The sequence below is a fragment of the Notamacropus eugenii genome, chromosome 4, assembly GCF_028372415.1.
Source record: "Notamacropus eugenii isolate mMacEug1 chromosome 4, mMacEug1.pri_v2, whole genome shotgun sequence".
Classification (NCBI taxonomy): Eukaryota; Metazoa; Chordata; class Mammalia; order Diprotodontia; family Macropodidae; genus Notamacropus; species Notamacropus eugenii.
In genome coordinates this window covers 454,333,092-454,348,081 of record NC_092875.1, presented here as the reverse complement: position 1 = coordinate 454,348,081, position 14,990 = coordinate 454,333,092, and the positions used below count along the sequence as shown (strand labels likewise).

Here is a 14,990-nt window from a genome sequence, read left to right as displayed (position 1 = left end):
ACTTCCATCTCCTGCTGCTCTATTCCCTGACTAATTTCCAGCCTTTGGAGCAAAGAATAGTGAAGTGGAACCTCCCATCTGACCATCTGATTATATGATTTCCATCTCAAGCTTCACTTGTCTACAGCCTAGTCTCCAGCCTCTCTTCCAAAGGGGAGTAGCATCTTCCACTCAATGATGAGCATTCTCATACCTTCAATGATTCTGAACTCCAGTTGGTCATCATCAAACTCATTCCCCATCTCCCACCACCTGATTTTTCATCCCCATTCCCCTCCACCACCATCCCAATTCCAAAATTCCAGCCAAACATCACTCTCCCCTTCTACTATGCCCTCTAGAATGCTTGTTCCATGGGCAACAAACTTCCCTTCATCCTAAATCTTTTTCTTTTCCATTCCTTCATTCTTCTAATTATTACTGAAACCTGCACCTCTGATTGACACAGCCCTCTTGGAAAACTTTCCTTACTGGTAGCACCTTCATTCATTCTCTTCAGGTAACGGATCAAGGCAGAGGAGCTGTAACACTCCTTACTTCTCATTGCCACTTCCTGGTTTTCTACCTACCTCCATCACTCAATAACCTCTCCTTCTTTGAGGTTCATGCTGTTTATCTTTACCATCCAATCAGAATCCTAGTAACTACTGTCTAAAGACCTCCAAGTAACTCCTCTTCCTTCCTCAATGAGTTCAATACAAGGCTCACAGTTTTTTTTCTCCTCCTAAATTCCTGCTTTCATACTTGGGGCTTTAACACATATATTAACTCTCTCTCAAATACCCTAACAACTCAGGTCAGCAAGCTACTCATTTCCTACTCCTTGTGACCAACTCCACCTCAGCCACACATAAAAGATTGCTGTAGTATTGATCTGGCTATCACCCACAAATGTACCACCTCCACGTTTGAGAAATCTGAAATCCCCTTATCTGACCATAATCTGTTGACTTTTCACCCCTTCCTCTGCTTTCTTTTACAAAAACCTACATTTTTCCTCACCATGATGTCTAATCCCTTGACCTCTCAATTCTCTCCCAGGTCATCACTCCTTTACTAACCTTTACTCTCTTGATCCTTTAGCAAACCAACTCATTCTGTATTGTCATTCTCTTGAGTCCCTAATCCCCTTATCATTTCACCAATTGTACCCTCTAAGCCTCATCCTTTGATAATACCCATCAATCACTCCCTTCACTTCTACACATGTGCTGCTGAAAAAAAGATGAAGAAAATTACACAAACTTTCTGACTGAGTCCACTACAAATTTATGTTATATAACATCTTTGGGCCCTCACTGCTGCTAGGCAATCTTAGTATACCTACCTTATCAACATCACAATGTCCACAGCAAGTAGTCCAAACCTTTTTATCCTTCTTCAGATCTTTCATGGCCCCTCCTCTCCCCACCCCCTCAGTCAAGAATCTTGCTTCATATTTTGCAGAAGGGAAAAAAATGAGGCACTTCAACATGAGTCCCTGTTCTCTCCTCTTATCAATTTAATACCATTCATATACTTTCTGCCACTATCTCCTCCTTCATCCAGGTCTCACATGATGAGGTGGCCTTAATCCTTACCAAGGCTAATGCCTCTACCTGCTCAAGTAATTCCATTCCATTCCATTGCCCTTTCTGCCATCCCCACTGTTTAACTTATTTTCAGTATCTCCCTGTCTACTGGCTCCTTCCCTCATATCTACAAACATGCTTATGTTTCCCCTATCCTTAAAAAAAACTTTGATCCTTCTACCCCCTATAACTATTATATATCTTCTAGCTTTATGGCTAAACTCCTTGAAAAGACCACCTACAACAGGTGCCTCCACTTTCTCCCTTCTCACTCTTTTCTTCCTTCACAATTTGGCTTCCAACCTCATCATATCACTGAAACTGTTCTCATCAGTTAACAATAATCTCTTAATTACCAAATCCAATGGCCTTTTCTTAATCCTCATTCTCCTAAACCTATCTGCAATATTTGACACTGCTGATGACCCTCTCCTCCTTGATACTATCTTCTCTCTAGGTTTTTGGGACACCACTCTCTCCTAGTTCTCCTCTTGTCTATCTGACCACTCCTCCTGTCTCCTTTGCTGGGTTCTCCAATGGATCATGTCATCTAACCACAGGTATACCACAGAGTTCTGTCGGGAGCCCTCTTCTCTTCTCCCTTTATTCTATTTCACTTAGTGATCTCATCAGCTCCCATGGATTTAATTACCATCTCTGTGCTAATGATTCTCAAATCTACCTATCCTGCCCCAGTCTCTCTGCTGAAGTCCAAATTCTCATCTCCAATTGCCTTTCAGACATCTTGAACTGGACATCCAGACTCAATATGCCCCCTTAAATCCTCCCCACCTCCTACCTTCCTTATTGTTGTAGAAGCAAACTATCTTCCCAGTTCTTCAGACTTGCAATCCATGCGTCATCCTTGATCCCCCTCTGTCCCTCACCCCAACATTCAATCTGTTGCCAAGGCCTTAGCATAATCTTATCAACATCTCTTGAATATGTCCCCTTCTGATTATCACCAGTCTGGTTCAGGCCCTCGTTACATTATATCTGGATTACTGCAAAAATCTGCTGGTAGGTCTGCCTACCTTGAGTTTCTCCCCTCCCCAGTTTATCCTTTATTCAGCCACCTACATTATTTTCCCAAAGGGAAGGTTTAACTATGTCATCACCTACTCAATAAATTCCAACGGCTCCCTATTGCCTTCAGGATCAAATACAAAATCCTCTGTTTGGAATTCAAAGTCATTCATAACCCAGCCCCCATCTATCTTCCCAGTCTTCCTAAACCTTACTCCCGAATATGGACTCTCTGATCCAGTGACATTAGCCTCCTGGTTGTTCCACAAACAAGATACTACATCTCTTAGCTCCAGGCATTTTCTCTGGATGTACTCCATGCCTGGATTGTGCTTCTTCCTCATCTTTACCTATTGACTTCTGTAGCTTCCTTGAAGTCCTAAATAAAATTTTGTCTTCTATTGAAAACCTTTCCCAACTCTTTTTCATTCTAGTGCCTTCTCTCAATTATTTCCTACTTATCCTTTATTTATCCTATATATACCTTGTCTGTACTTCTGATATCTTTGTCTTCTCCCTCCTTAGATTGTAAGCTCCTTGAGGGCAGGGACTTTCTTTTGCCTCTTTGGTGCTTAGCACCATACCTGGGACTTAGCAACACTTAATAAATGTTTATTGATTGACTGACTCAGCGTTGCCTACCAGATAGTGTCTAGCATTCAAGGTCTCTTACCTTGCCAGCTTTATCCTCTACTATTCTTCATGTGATCTGCATTCACATCGAGCTGAACTAGTGTGTGACCCTTCTACATTTCTCATACTTTCTTGTGTAGGTATCTTTATACACCAAGGCAAAGACTCTGCCTTCTTCACCCTTGTATCTCTCCCAGCACATAATATGGTGCTTTTTATGTAGTCGGTGCTTAGGATATTTGAGTTGCAGTTGTGTCAAAAACCATAATTTACCTGCACTGACTCTCACTCTTCCAGAGGCACCTGCCCTTCTGCTCATGTGATAATGTTTAAGCAGTCACTGAAGCCTATGGATAGAACAGAGGAAAGGAACAACATTAAAGCTAGAGAACTTTGTGATGGACATGAGGAAGATCGTCTTTGGCAAGGTGATAAAACCAGCTACCAAGTGAAGTTGTGAAATTTCCATCCCTTAAAATCAGGTACTGCAAAGTCACTTATTCTACCACCTCTATAGGTAGTTTCATGCCTGCCAAACTAAGATGGGTTTGCCTCCAGTTAGTACCTTCCCTCATTTCCCCCACTACATCATGTTGAGATACTTCTCCTCAATGATATTGTAAACTCCTAGAGTGATAGCTGTGTCATAAGTTTCTTTGTATCTCTTTAGGTACTTGGTACAATAATTTGCATGACAGGTGCTCAAAAAAGTGTTTATTGGATTAAATAAATAGGGGTAAATGTGTGAGGTATCTCATAGTTGACCATATATATTTATTGAAGGTGGAAATTAGTCTATTCAGTTAGGCAAGACAAATATGAGTGTATAAGCAATCTTAGTTCAGAAAGGCTAAAGCCTAATTGTATTCTTTTCCCTTTCCCCTTATCACTCGTTTGGATGGGAGACCAAAAGAGTCTGTAGATCAAGATACTGGGGGAGGAAGATGAGGGGGATGAACCCTGAGAGTTCTTGACAGTTTGCTGGAAGTCTAATCTCTAAACAGATGGTGACTGGGTCTAGTTCAATGTACTGGGAGTCAAACAAAGAGACAAAAGGAATTTCTAACTCTAACTCAATATGAGGTTTTATCCTTCATGCTCAGGACATGGAGTTTTTTTAAATGGATCTGTGCTGACAGGCAACGATTAACTGGGGTCCGTTCCAAAGCAAGGGTAAAGCATCTCCTCTTGGAAAGGAAAAGCTCATCCTAGGCAAGGCTTAAAAAAAAACAAACAAACAAGAAAACAAAACCATCCCTGTCCCTTTTTGAAGGAAAGCCCTGAGGGTTAACTTTCTAGTCCAATTACTACAAGGAACCTTACTTTCAAAAAGGGCTGTAGCCAAAAACAAAACAAACAACAAAAGGAGGGGGAGGAAAAAGAAAAAAAGAGAAAAATAACAGCTTTGGGACTTTAAAAGAAAAATGGTGGAGCCGATCTTTCCTCCTATGAGGAAAAAGTAGCATCTCAGCTAAGACAAAACCAGAAACTGGAAACAGCAAAAAGCTCTACAATTTCATGTCCAATGGTGCTTCATTTAAGACCAACAGAACACCAAAAAGCAGAGCACAAGGAAGTACTAATAATTATTAAGTTGAGAAGGATGTAAAGCCCAATGAATAATATATACCCAATAGAATCTGTCTTGTAAGATCCATGGAGAACAGGACCTGTGAGAGTGTCACAGTTTCATCACCAGAAGACATTGGTTGTGGCAGAGGTGTGAGTTGCTTATCCATAAATGTGCCTCCGCACATGGGCCCTGATGACATCTTTTCCCTATGAAAATTTCCCTCCCATACTATGACCTCTGTTCCTAGTGATGGAGAGGGGTCCTCTGTGTCCTGGTTTCGTGGAAGAAGGTGGCAAATGTTTTATCTATTTCATTGAATTCCCTTGCTTTGAACTAATTATTTGTCCCAGATTACCTTAAACACATTAGTAGAGGCAGATGACCTATGGTTTGAGTAGATGTGGCCTCATACAATACCACGAACTAGCTTTGCTTAGGGCAGCCTCTTAGCAAGACAAGGGATGCATCACAGTGCTACAGAGGAAAAGCTTTCAGTTTTATTGTCAGAGAGAAAAGAACTATCAAAAAGACAAGGATGGAGTAAACAATGTTGAAACAGTTGGAAAAGAGAAGAAAAATGATTTGGTAAACTGTGGCCTCAATTGTCTGTCTAATTAAGTGTCTGTTATCAATCCAAGAAGATCCATCCATTAACATCCAGAATATTCCCTTGCAGGTTTGAGAGCTTGGAAAGAGTCTTTTCTGAAAGGAAGGAAAACTCCAAGTATGTGTTTCAAAGCAAAATTTTCTAAATTGTCTCTGATAAAATTTTACATATTTATTTACATGGAATTCTCCCTAATTTCTTATAATCTTGCACCGAAGAAGAAAATCATGAGATATGTTGGAGAAACAAAGGCAAATACATGTATTTTTGTCAGTCTACATTTAAGGGGATATGTTTGAAATATGGAGGTTTCCATTTAATTCACTTGGAATGAAATGTGAGATGTTAATTTTCACCTCCCATTCTCCCTTCACTGAACACTTCAGCATTCTCCATAATTTGGAAAAAAGGAACAAAACCCATAAGAGGATGTATTTTCACCCATATAACCACAGGTATAAGTATGAAGAGTTGCCTCCTAGTTATGAGGTTCTTAACCTGGAGTCCATATATGTACATGTGTGTACATATGTCCATGGATAGAGATAGACATACATAGAGACACAGAAAAATGTATGCTATGTAAATATCTGTGTATTTTCATGTGTATATACAAATATATCTATATATACATGCATATTATAACTATATTTAAGTAGAATTACTTTCCTTTGTAGTCCTATTTTTTTTTTTATTTTATGCATTTAAAAATATTCTGAGGAGTCTGTAGGCTTCATCAGACTGTCAAAGGAGTCCAGGACCCCAAGACAGTTAAGAACAGCTGTTCCAAAGGAAAGGGAAGGATTCTTTCATAGTAGCAAACTTTTGAATCCTAACTTCAAAGACTTTTTAAATTGTTTCAACTCCAGAACACTTAAGCAATGCCTTATTTTTCTAAATAAATTTCTCAAGGGAAAAAAAATGGTCTGTTTTAAACAGCAAGCAAGCAACATTCAAGAGTCTCCAATCCTCCAGCTTCTTCCCATTTTTCTGGAAGACGTTATTTCACTTCTTACCCCACTAAGACAAATTCCCAGAATGGGAATTTTCCCTTTGGTTCTCATTTGTGAGAAGAGATAGATATGTGCTACAGATTAATGTATACCTTTCCAAAATTGTATGAACTAGACTAAAAGGACACATTTTCAAAGTTAAGCAAAAGAGATCAAAATGCTTACAAAGCCTGTAAACATATGAAAAGGTTTTAGAGTATGTCTCCTTTAAATTTTGCCTCTACATATTTGCATCACCGATTTAATAACAATAAAAACTAACATTTGTGTAACACTTACCATGTGCCAGGCAATGTGCTAAGTGCTTTATAGTTATTATCTCATTTGATCTTCACAAGAACCCTGGGAAGTAGAAGCTATTCTTATTATCCTCACTTTACAGATGAGAAAACTGAGGCAAATGAGTTAAGTGACTGACCCAGGGTCACAAGGGCTGGTAAGAGTCTGAGTTAGAGTCCAGTGAAAGACTAGATGTCAGCTCAGGTCTTTTTGCCTCTGCGTGGAACACTCTATCCACTATGCCACCCAACTGCCCTATTTGAATTTAGGTTTTCATTTTGTTTTCACTACATTCCCACAGCATTCTGAAAATATTTTTCTTTTCATGGTTGAATTTGAGTACTTGATCTGGGAGCAGAGACCACATTATTTCTGCCTCTTAAACACATGCATGATCTGAATAAGCTAATTTTATTTTTTACCTCCTGTTGTGGAGGCTTAGTTCAAACGTTTCCAAAGGCTCAGAAATTATCTCTCCTGTATTTAGATTTGAACAGTTCATCCCTCCTAAAGACAGCTTTGTAAATTGTGATACGATAAGCTTTCTCTGCCGACAAATCCCTTAAGAAGTATATCACACTGCATTTCCAATGACTGCAATTTGTCATAGCAATAAGAAGTGACTCTGTGTATATTTACATATATACTAGAATGTTCCATAACTTGAAAATTCGATTTTAGCAATTTGCTAGCATGTCACAAGGCTTTGCTCTGAGGTTTGTATAATGCTAATTTTCCTGCAATTATACTTTCAGGTATCACTTTAAAAGTTCAAACACCATGAGCCACTGGTAAATACCCATTTCCCCTTTCATGATCTTTATTTAGGGAGTCTAACGTGACACTATTTTCTCTTGGTTCTCCTCCTAGCTCTCTAAGTACTCCTTCTCAGTTCCTTTCCTTGGCTCTCAATTCAAGCCGCACCCCCATATTCCGAGTAGGCTCCATCCTGGATTGCCTTCTCTTTTCTCTCTATGCCCTTGGTGAACTCATTGGCTTTCATGGGTTCAATGATCATCTTTTTAGAAATAATTCCTATATCTCAACTGCCTATTGAACTGGATTTCTCATAGACGTCTCTAAGTCATCATTTCTACCAAATCCACCTCTCTTCTAAACTTTCCTTTTTCTGTCAAGGATACTATTATTTCTCTAGTCAGGAAGATCCACAAGGATCTCAGTCAATCATCTTGGACTCCTCAATCCTACCCATTCCATAGATTCAAACAGTTGCCAAAGCTTATCAATTCTCTCTTCAAAACATCCTTTACCATCTATCCCCTTCTTTCTACTCACATAACTACCATGAGGGTTCTGGCTCTCTCTTGCCTATTTTGCTATTGACTAATTGACTATTGAAATATTCTCCTAACTAATCTTCCTGTCTTTAAATCTCTCCCTACACAAATCTATCCTCTATACAACTTATAAGTGGTTTTCCTAAAGCAGACATCTGACCATGTTACTACTCTGCCCCCCTGTTTCCCAATTAATATGTTCTAGGGGGTCCCTTTATTCTCTGGGGTTAAATATAAATTTCTCTGATTGGTATTTAAGCTTCTCATGACTTGGCCCCATTCTATCTTTCTAGACTTTTTAGTGTAGAATGAAGGCATTCTGGCATTGCTCTTCCACATACAAAACAGTCTGTCTCCTTTGTAATGCCTGCCATGCTCTCCTTCCAAATCTCTAATTCTTGGAATTTGTGGTTTCCTTCCAGATTCATTTCAAATGCCACCTTCTGCTTGAGGTCTTTTCTTGTTCCTCCAGTGGCTGGTGTCTTCCCCATCAAGCTTACCTTGTACCTGTTAGTATGATTTTTGTATATACAGACATGTATAGATACACACACACACATACATACATAAACACACATATTGTCTCCCCTATTTTAATCTAAACTCCTTGAGAACAGAGATTATTTTGCTTTTGTCTTTGGAGCCCAGCACTTATCACAGTGTCTAACACACTATAGGGGTGTCCATAATTTAATCAAAATCTGGGGCTACCAATTAAAGCCAGGATAATAGAAACAAAGAATAAGCACTGAGGAACCTTAGATTTATGCCTGTGATGGGAAAGAGGAGGATTTTAAATGCAATATCTAATTCTGACCAACCGCAAGCTATCCTAACAGACAGCATCCTCACTGTCAAAAGCTTTACTGGAAGCCTATCGCTGAGTTTCTAGGCAGTATGTTTGTTGCCTCATTCTAGGAGATATTTTTAGAGTATAGTCTACCAACGTCATCTGCTTCATGAAATGTCAAACACCAATAGCACCCCATCAGGAAAACTGAAACATCCATTTTAATTTAATAAATTCTTATAGTAAACCCTAAAACAATAAAAGTCTAAAGGATCATCAACAAGCAAAATACTTTGAAAAGTCAGGTTCCAAAACCAAATCCATGTCCTTTGAAGTGTGGGGAACAAATGACAAGATTCTGAGGCCTTTTTCCCCTCAATAAATCAGATCATTTATTGAGACTAAGTTTTCATGCAGGAGAGGAGATTGGTATTGAAGTGAATTGTGAAAGTACTGAACATCTTTGGAAGAGGTAGAAAGCTAATAGAAAGTCATTGATTATTGATTTATAGATTGGAAGAAGATTAAGGGTTTTCAGGTCATGTTACTGACGAGGCTCTTCATCTTGCAGAGAAGTAACTGAGACCCAGAGAAGATTTACCCTAACTCGAGTAGAAAGGTGACAGAGGCAGGATTTGCATCAGCTCAGCTCCCTTTTAACCTAGAACCAGTGCCTTCTATTACAACATGGAGGTAGTTGAAAGTAAGGGCTAAAGGCTATAGAAAAGAGCGGTCAGAACTATAAAAGACAAATTTGATTTTTTTCATAATTTTTGGGAGGCTGTTCATATCTATAACAAAATCTCCTGACAAATATTTTAACCCTCTTTTTTATTATTTCATTCACTGTCATAACATAAATGTCTTAAAGAATTCACACATCTTTTAAGGCTCAACATTTTTTGTGCTTTTAATTTGCTTTAGTTTCATTCCATCAGTTTTCCCACTGTGACCTTTCTGAACTTCAGTCTTCTCATCTATAAAACTGGGGTAACAATGTTGTTGTTCATTCTTAGTGTTTGAGGAGGACCAAAGACATCCCAGGGTGGAGTCTTGCCTCACACACAAACCGGATTTCAGTGAGGCAGAGTTGCACAAAGTCATCTGCCTCACTCTCTCTTCCAGAGTCATCCAAGTCCAGGGACAAGACAAAAGTCAATGGAAGTAGATTTGGGTTCTGACATCTGACCAAACATTAAGTGTTCATGGAGAATTAGAACAAACTGCTCTCATCTGTCCATTCTGGACGTCCCTGCACCAATAGGTTTGAGACCTGTCAGTTACTCCCATCCTGGCTTAGCCCACTGCTGAAATGGTAATTTAGCAGGGGGCAGCGGCTGCTCATGCTACAGTTTCTTGGAGCCACAGTTGAGAGTTGAGTGGTAGATGGACCCTAGAAGTGGATGATCAGCCTTGAAAAGGACTCTGCGAGCCCTCACGCCAGAGGTGTTGGTCTTCCTTGGACACTTCATATTCCCTGGGGTAATAAATAATGCCAGCAGTACCTCCTTCACAGGATCAAAAGACATTTATATGGGCTTATGAGTAATACACACACACACACACATATATATATATGCATGTATGTGTGTATATATAAATATACACACATGTATGTATGTGTGTATTGTGTAATATATAAATTAGTTGTTATTATCACTATTATTATTATTCCCCCTTCTTATGGAGTTCTTTCTTTTTTCCTCTCCCTTATACACAAAGAAATATGTCAGTGGCATGAATAGACTCTTTCTTATAATGTAACTGGAATGCTCACAATATCAAGTGAGTAATGTAGCCCAAACACTCATGCCATGAGTCAATCAGTACTTCTGCTCCTAAAGATTCCAACGTCTCCTTGAAGTGCGGTCAGCCAGGATTAGTCAATACAGCCATTAGGACTTCCCCTTGAACTTGGTCACAAGAGAAACTTTTCCATAAACTAGGAGTCATAGACTTGAAGAAGCAAGTAAAAATAATAGCAATGCTGTCTTCTTCCTAAAATCATTTGTATTTACTGAGTGGGCAGATATCCTTGTTAGGAAACAAGGTTCACAAACAGTCAGAAGGAACCTCATATGTCAACTAGTTTTACTAGCATGAATGGTGACTTCCATAGAGGTGGCTTGGAATAGTGAATGTTGTGTCATGTGAATTAAGTGTGAATTTACCTCAGATATTTAGTATATGTGTGATCATGGGTAAGTAACTTCTTTGGACCTCAGTTTCTTCATATGTAAAATACTGGAAAATAATACTTGCAATAACTATCTTGTAGAGTTGATTGTGATAAAAGTGCTTCATTAACCTTACAATGCTATATAAACATGCTCTTTCATAAATCATATAATTTTAGAATTAGATAAGACTTGGAATATCATCTAACTTTACAGACTAGGAAACTGAGACCCAAAAAAGTGAGCATCAGAGTTTCCGGATTTGAACTATCTTCTGACACCAGAGTTAGGTGGAATAACTTACCTAAGACCTCACGGTCAGTAGCATAGCCAAGACTAGCACCCAGGCAATTGAAAAAAGCATAACAACAAAAAAGAGAGAGAGATAGACTTGGAGTCAGGAAGACTTGGCTTAAAATCCCACCTCTGGCACTTATTAGTTGTGTGACCCTGAGTAAGTCCCTTAACCTCTCTGAGTCTCAATTCCCTCATCTATAACAGGAGGGAATTGGGTTAAATGGACTCCAAGCTCCTTTCTCACTCTCAATCCCATGACCAGTCCCAGCTTTTCTACATGCCACTTCTATGATCTTAGACAAATCACTTCACCTAGTTGGCTGACACTGGGCCTGGAAGACCTGAGTTCAAATCCAGCCTCAGATATTTCATACCTGTGTAACCTTGAGCAAGTCACTTAACCATTGTCTGCCTCAGTTTTCTCAACTATAAAATGGGAATAATAAAAGCCCCTACCTTATATGATTTTCAAAAGTATCAAATGAGGTAATATTTATAAAGCACAGTGCCTGGCACATAGTGAGCACTTAATAAATGTTTTTCACTGCTCCACCTTTGCTTCCCTACTGCCCCCAATTTATAAAACAAGAGTATTGAACTATTTCAGCAGTTCTCAAACTTTTAGGACCCTTTACTTGTTAAAAGTGATTGAGAATGACAAAGGGCTTTTATTTGTGCAGGTTATATCTATTGATATTTATCACATTAGAAATTAAAAAGGGCAGAGCCAAGATGGCAGAGTAGAAAGACACACATACAGAGCCTGCCCGCACACAGCCCATAAAACACCTGTAGAGAAAGACTCTCAACAAATTTTGGAGCAGCAGAAGTGGAGAACAACAGAATGGAGGAGATTTCCAGCCCAGGGTAACCTGAAAGACCCACAGGAAACACCAGTTGCACCAGACACAGAGAGGAGCTCAGAGCCCAGCCTAGCCTTGGCTATGCACCCACGACTTGTGAACAGCCCTCCAGGGCAGAATCTCCAGTCGTGGAATCCCCAGTCCCAGCAGCAGAGGGTCCACAGATCCCTCAACCCACAGGCGCCAAAGGTCAGTGACAGAGTTTATTCAGCTGGCCAGGAAGGGAGAAGGGCCTTCACATCTGGTAGGAGGCAGGAGTTCTCAGAGCAGCCCCTACAGCAGCCTGAGATCATAGCTGGATCATGAAAACCCCTGGGGGCACTGAAAAACTAAGTCTTACCTCAGCCCTGTGTAGACTCCCTGAGGCAGCTGGTCTTTCTCTCGCACTGAATGGAGGCCCTGTCCCTGCAGCTTGAGTGAATCCCACCACCACCACCCCCAGTGCTAGCTTGGCAGAACTGGAGGTCAGGTGCCTGTGGAGAGGAAATGTTGCTAAGATTCTGGGCACAAAAATCCTTCCCTGCACCCAGACCAGCACACACTTGATTGTGCCACCTTGGAGGAATTGAGATCTTACAGGTCCCCAGAGTATACCCTACTCTTGACAAAGGACCCAAAAGTCAAGTAACTGGTTGGGAAAATGCCCAAAAAAGGGGAAAAAATAAGACTATAGAAGGTTACTTTCTTGGTGAACAGATATCTCCTCCTGTCCTTTCAGATGAGGAAGAACAATGCTTACCATCAGGTCAAGCCATAAAAGTCAAGGCTTCTGTATCCCAAACATCCAAAACTAATATTCAATAGGCTCAGGCCATGGCAGAGCTCAAAAATGATTTTGAAAATCAAGTTAGAGAGGTGGAGGAAAAACTGGGAAGAGAAATGAGAGAGATGCAAGAATAGCATGAAAAGTGGGTCAACACCTTGCTAAAGGAGACCCCAAAAAATGCTGAAGAAAATAACACCTTTAAAAATAGGCTAACTCAATTGGCAAAAGAGGTTCAAAAAGTCAATGAGGATAAGAATGCTTTCAAAAGCAGAATTAGACAAATGGAAAAGGAGGTTCAAAAGCTCACTGAAGAAAATAGTGCTTTCAGAATTAGAATGGAACAGACGGAGGCTAATGACTTTATGAGAAACCAAGAAATCACAAAACAAAACCAAAAGAATGAAAAAATGGAAGAGAATGTGAAATATCTCATTGGAAAAACAACTGACCTGGAAAATAGATCCAGGAGAGACCAAATTATGGGACTACCTGAAAGCCATGATCAAAAAGAGAGCCTACACATCATCTTTCATGAAATTATCAAGGAAAACTGCCCTGAGATTCTAGAACCAGAAGGCAAAATAAGTATCCAAGGAATCCACCAATCACCTCCTGAAAGAGATCCAAAAAGAGAAACTCCTAGGAACATTGTGGCCAAATTCCACAGTTCCTAGGACAAGGAGAAAATATTGCAAGCAGCTACAAAGAAACAATTCAAATATTGTGGAAATACAATCAGGATAACACAAGATCTACATTAAGGGAATGAAGGGCATGGAATATGATATTCCAGAAGTCAAAGAAACTAGGACTAAAACCAAGAATCACCTACCTAGTAAAACTGAGTATAATATTTCAGGGGAAAAATGGTCTTTCAATGAAATAGAGGACTTTCAAGCATTCTTGATGAAAAGAACAGAGCTGAAAAGAAAATTTGACTTTCAAACACAAGAATGAAGAGAAGCATGAAAAGGTAAACAGCAAAGAGAAGTCATAAGGGACTTACTAAAGTTGAACTATTTATATTCCTACAGGGAAAGACAATATTTGTAACTCTAGAAACTTTTTTCAGTATCTGGGTAGTTGGGGGGATTACACACACACACACACACACACACACACACACAGAGACAGAGAGCACAGGGTGAATTGAATAGGATGGGATCATATCTTCAAATAATGAAATTAAGCAGTGAGAGAGAAATATATTGGGAGGAGAAAGGGTGAAATGGAATGGGGCAGGTTATCTCTCATAAAAGAAGCAAATAAAAAGATTTTTCAGGGGAGGGAAAAAGAGTGGAGGTGAGAGAAAAACATGAAGCTTACTGTCATCACATTCAACTAAAGGAAGGAATAAAATGCACACTCATTTTGGTATGAAAACATCTTACAATACAGGAAAGTGGGGGAGAAGGGGATCAATAAGGTAGGGGGGATGATAGAAAGGACGGAAGTGGGAGAAGGGAGAAATTTGAAGTCAACACTTGAGGAGAGACAGGATCAAAAGAGAGAATAGAAGCAATGGGGGGCAGGATAGGATGGAGGGAATTATAGTTAGTCATACACAACATGACTATTATGGAAGTCATTTGCAAAACTACACAGATATGGCCTATATTGAATTGCTTGCCTTCCCAAAGGGAATGGGTGGGGAGGGAGGGATGGGGAAAAGTTGGAACTCAGTTTTAGGAACAACTGTTGAGTATTGTTCTTGCAACTAGGAAATAGATACACAGATAATGGGGTACAGAAAGTTATCTTGCCCTACAGGACAAAAGAGAAGATGAGGATAAGGGAAGGGGAGGGATGTTAGAAGAGAGAGCATATTGGTGATAGGGGTAATTAGATTGCTTGGCATTTTGGGGTGGGGGGAGGGGAGAAATGGGGAGAAAAATTTGGAACCCAAAATTTTACGGAAATGAATGTTGAAAAGTTAAATAAATAAATAATTTTTTTAAAAAAGAAATAAAATGTCTTAGTGTTATTATGAAAACTTTTAACTTTGTAAACCCCCTGAAAGGGTGTCTGGGACCCCCAGGAGTCCTCAGAGCACACTTTGAGAACCACTGAACCAACTGATCTCAACGACTACTTCCT

General features: G+C 39.7%; 1 long non-coding RNA gene across 2 annotated transcripts in view; it reads right to left on the bottom strand.

Moving 5' to 3' along the window:
• LOC140501978 (uncharacterized) overlaps positions 1–14,429 on the bottom strand; it is a 28,543-nt gene extending 14,114 nt beyond the window's left edge. Inside the window, exon 1 of one of the 2 annotated variants that reach the window (XR_011966469.1) lies at positions 3,504–14,429. This is a non-coding gene — a long non-coding RNA (uncharacterized lncRNA). Of the gene's footprint in view, positions 1–471; positions 1,234–3,503 lie in introns of those variants that run through there. The other variant, XR_011966468.1, reaches the window with a different exon arrangement.
• Between the last annotated feature and the right edge of the window lie 561 nt (positions 14,430–14,990).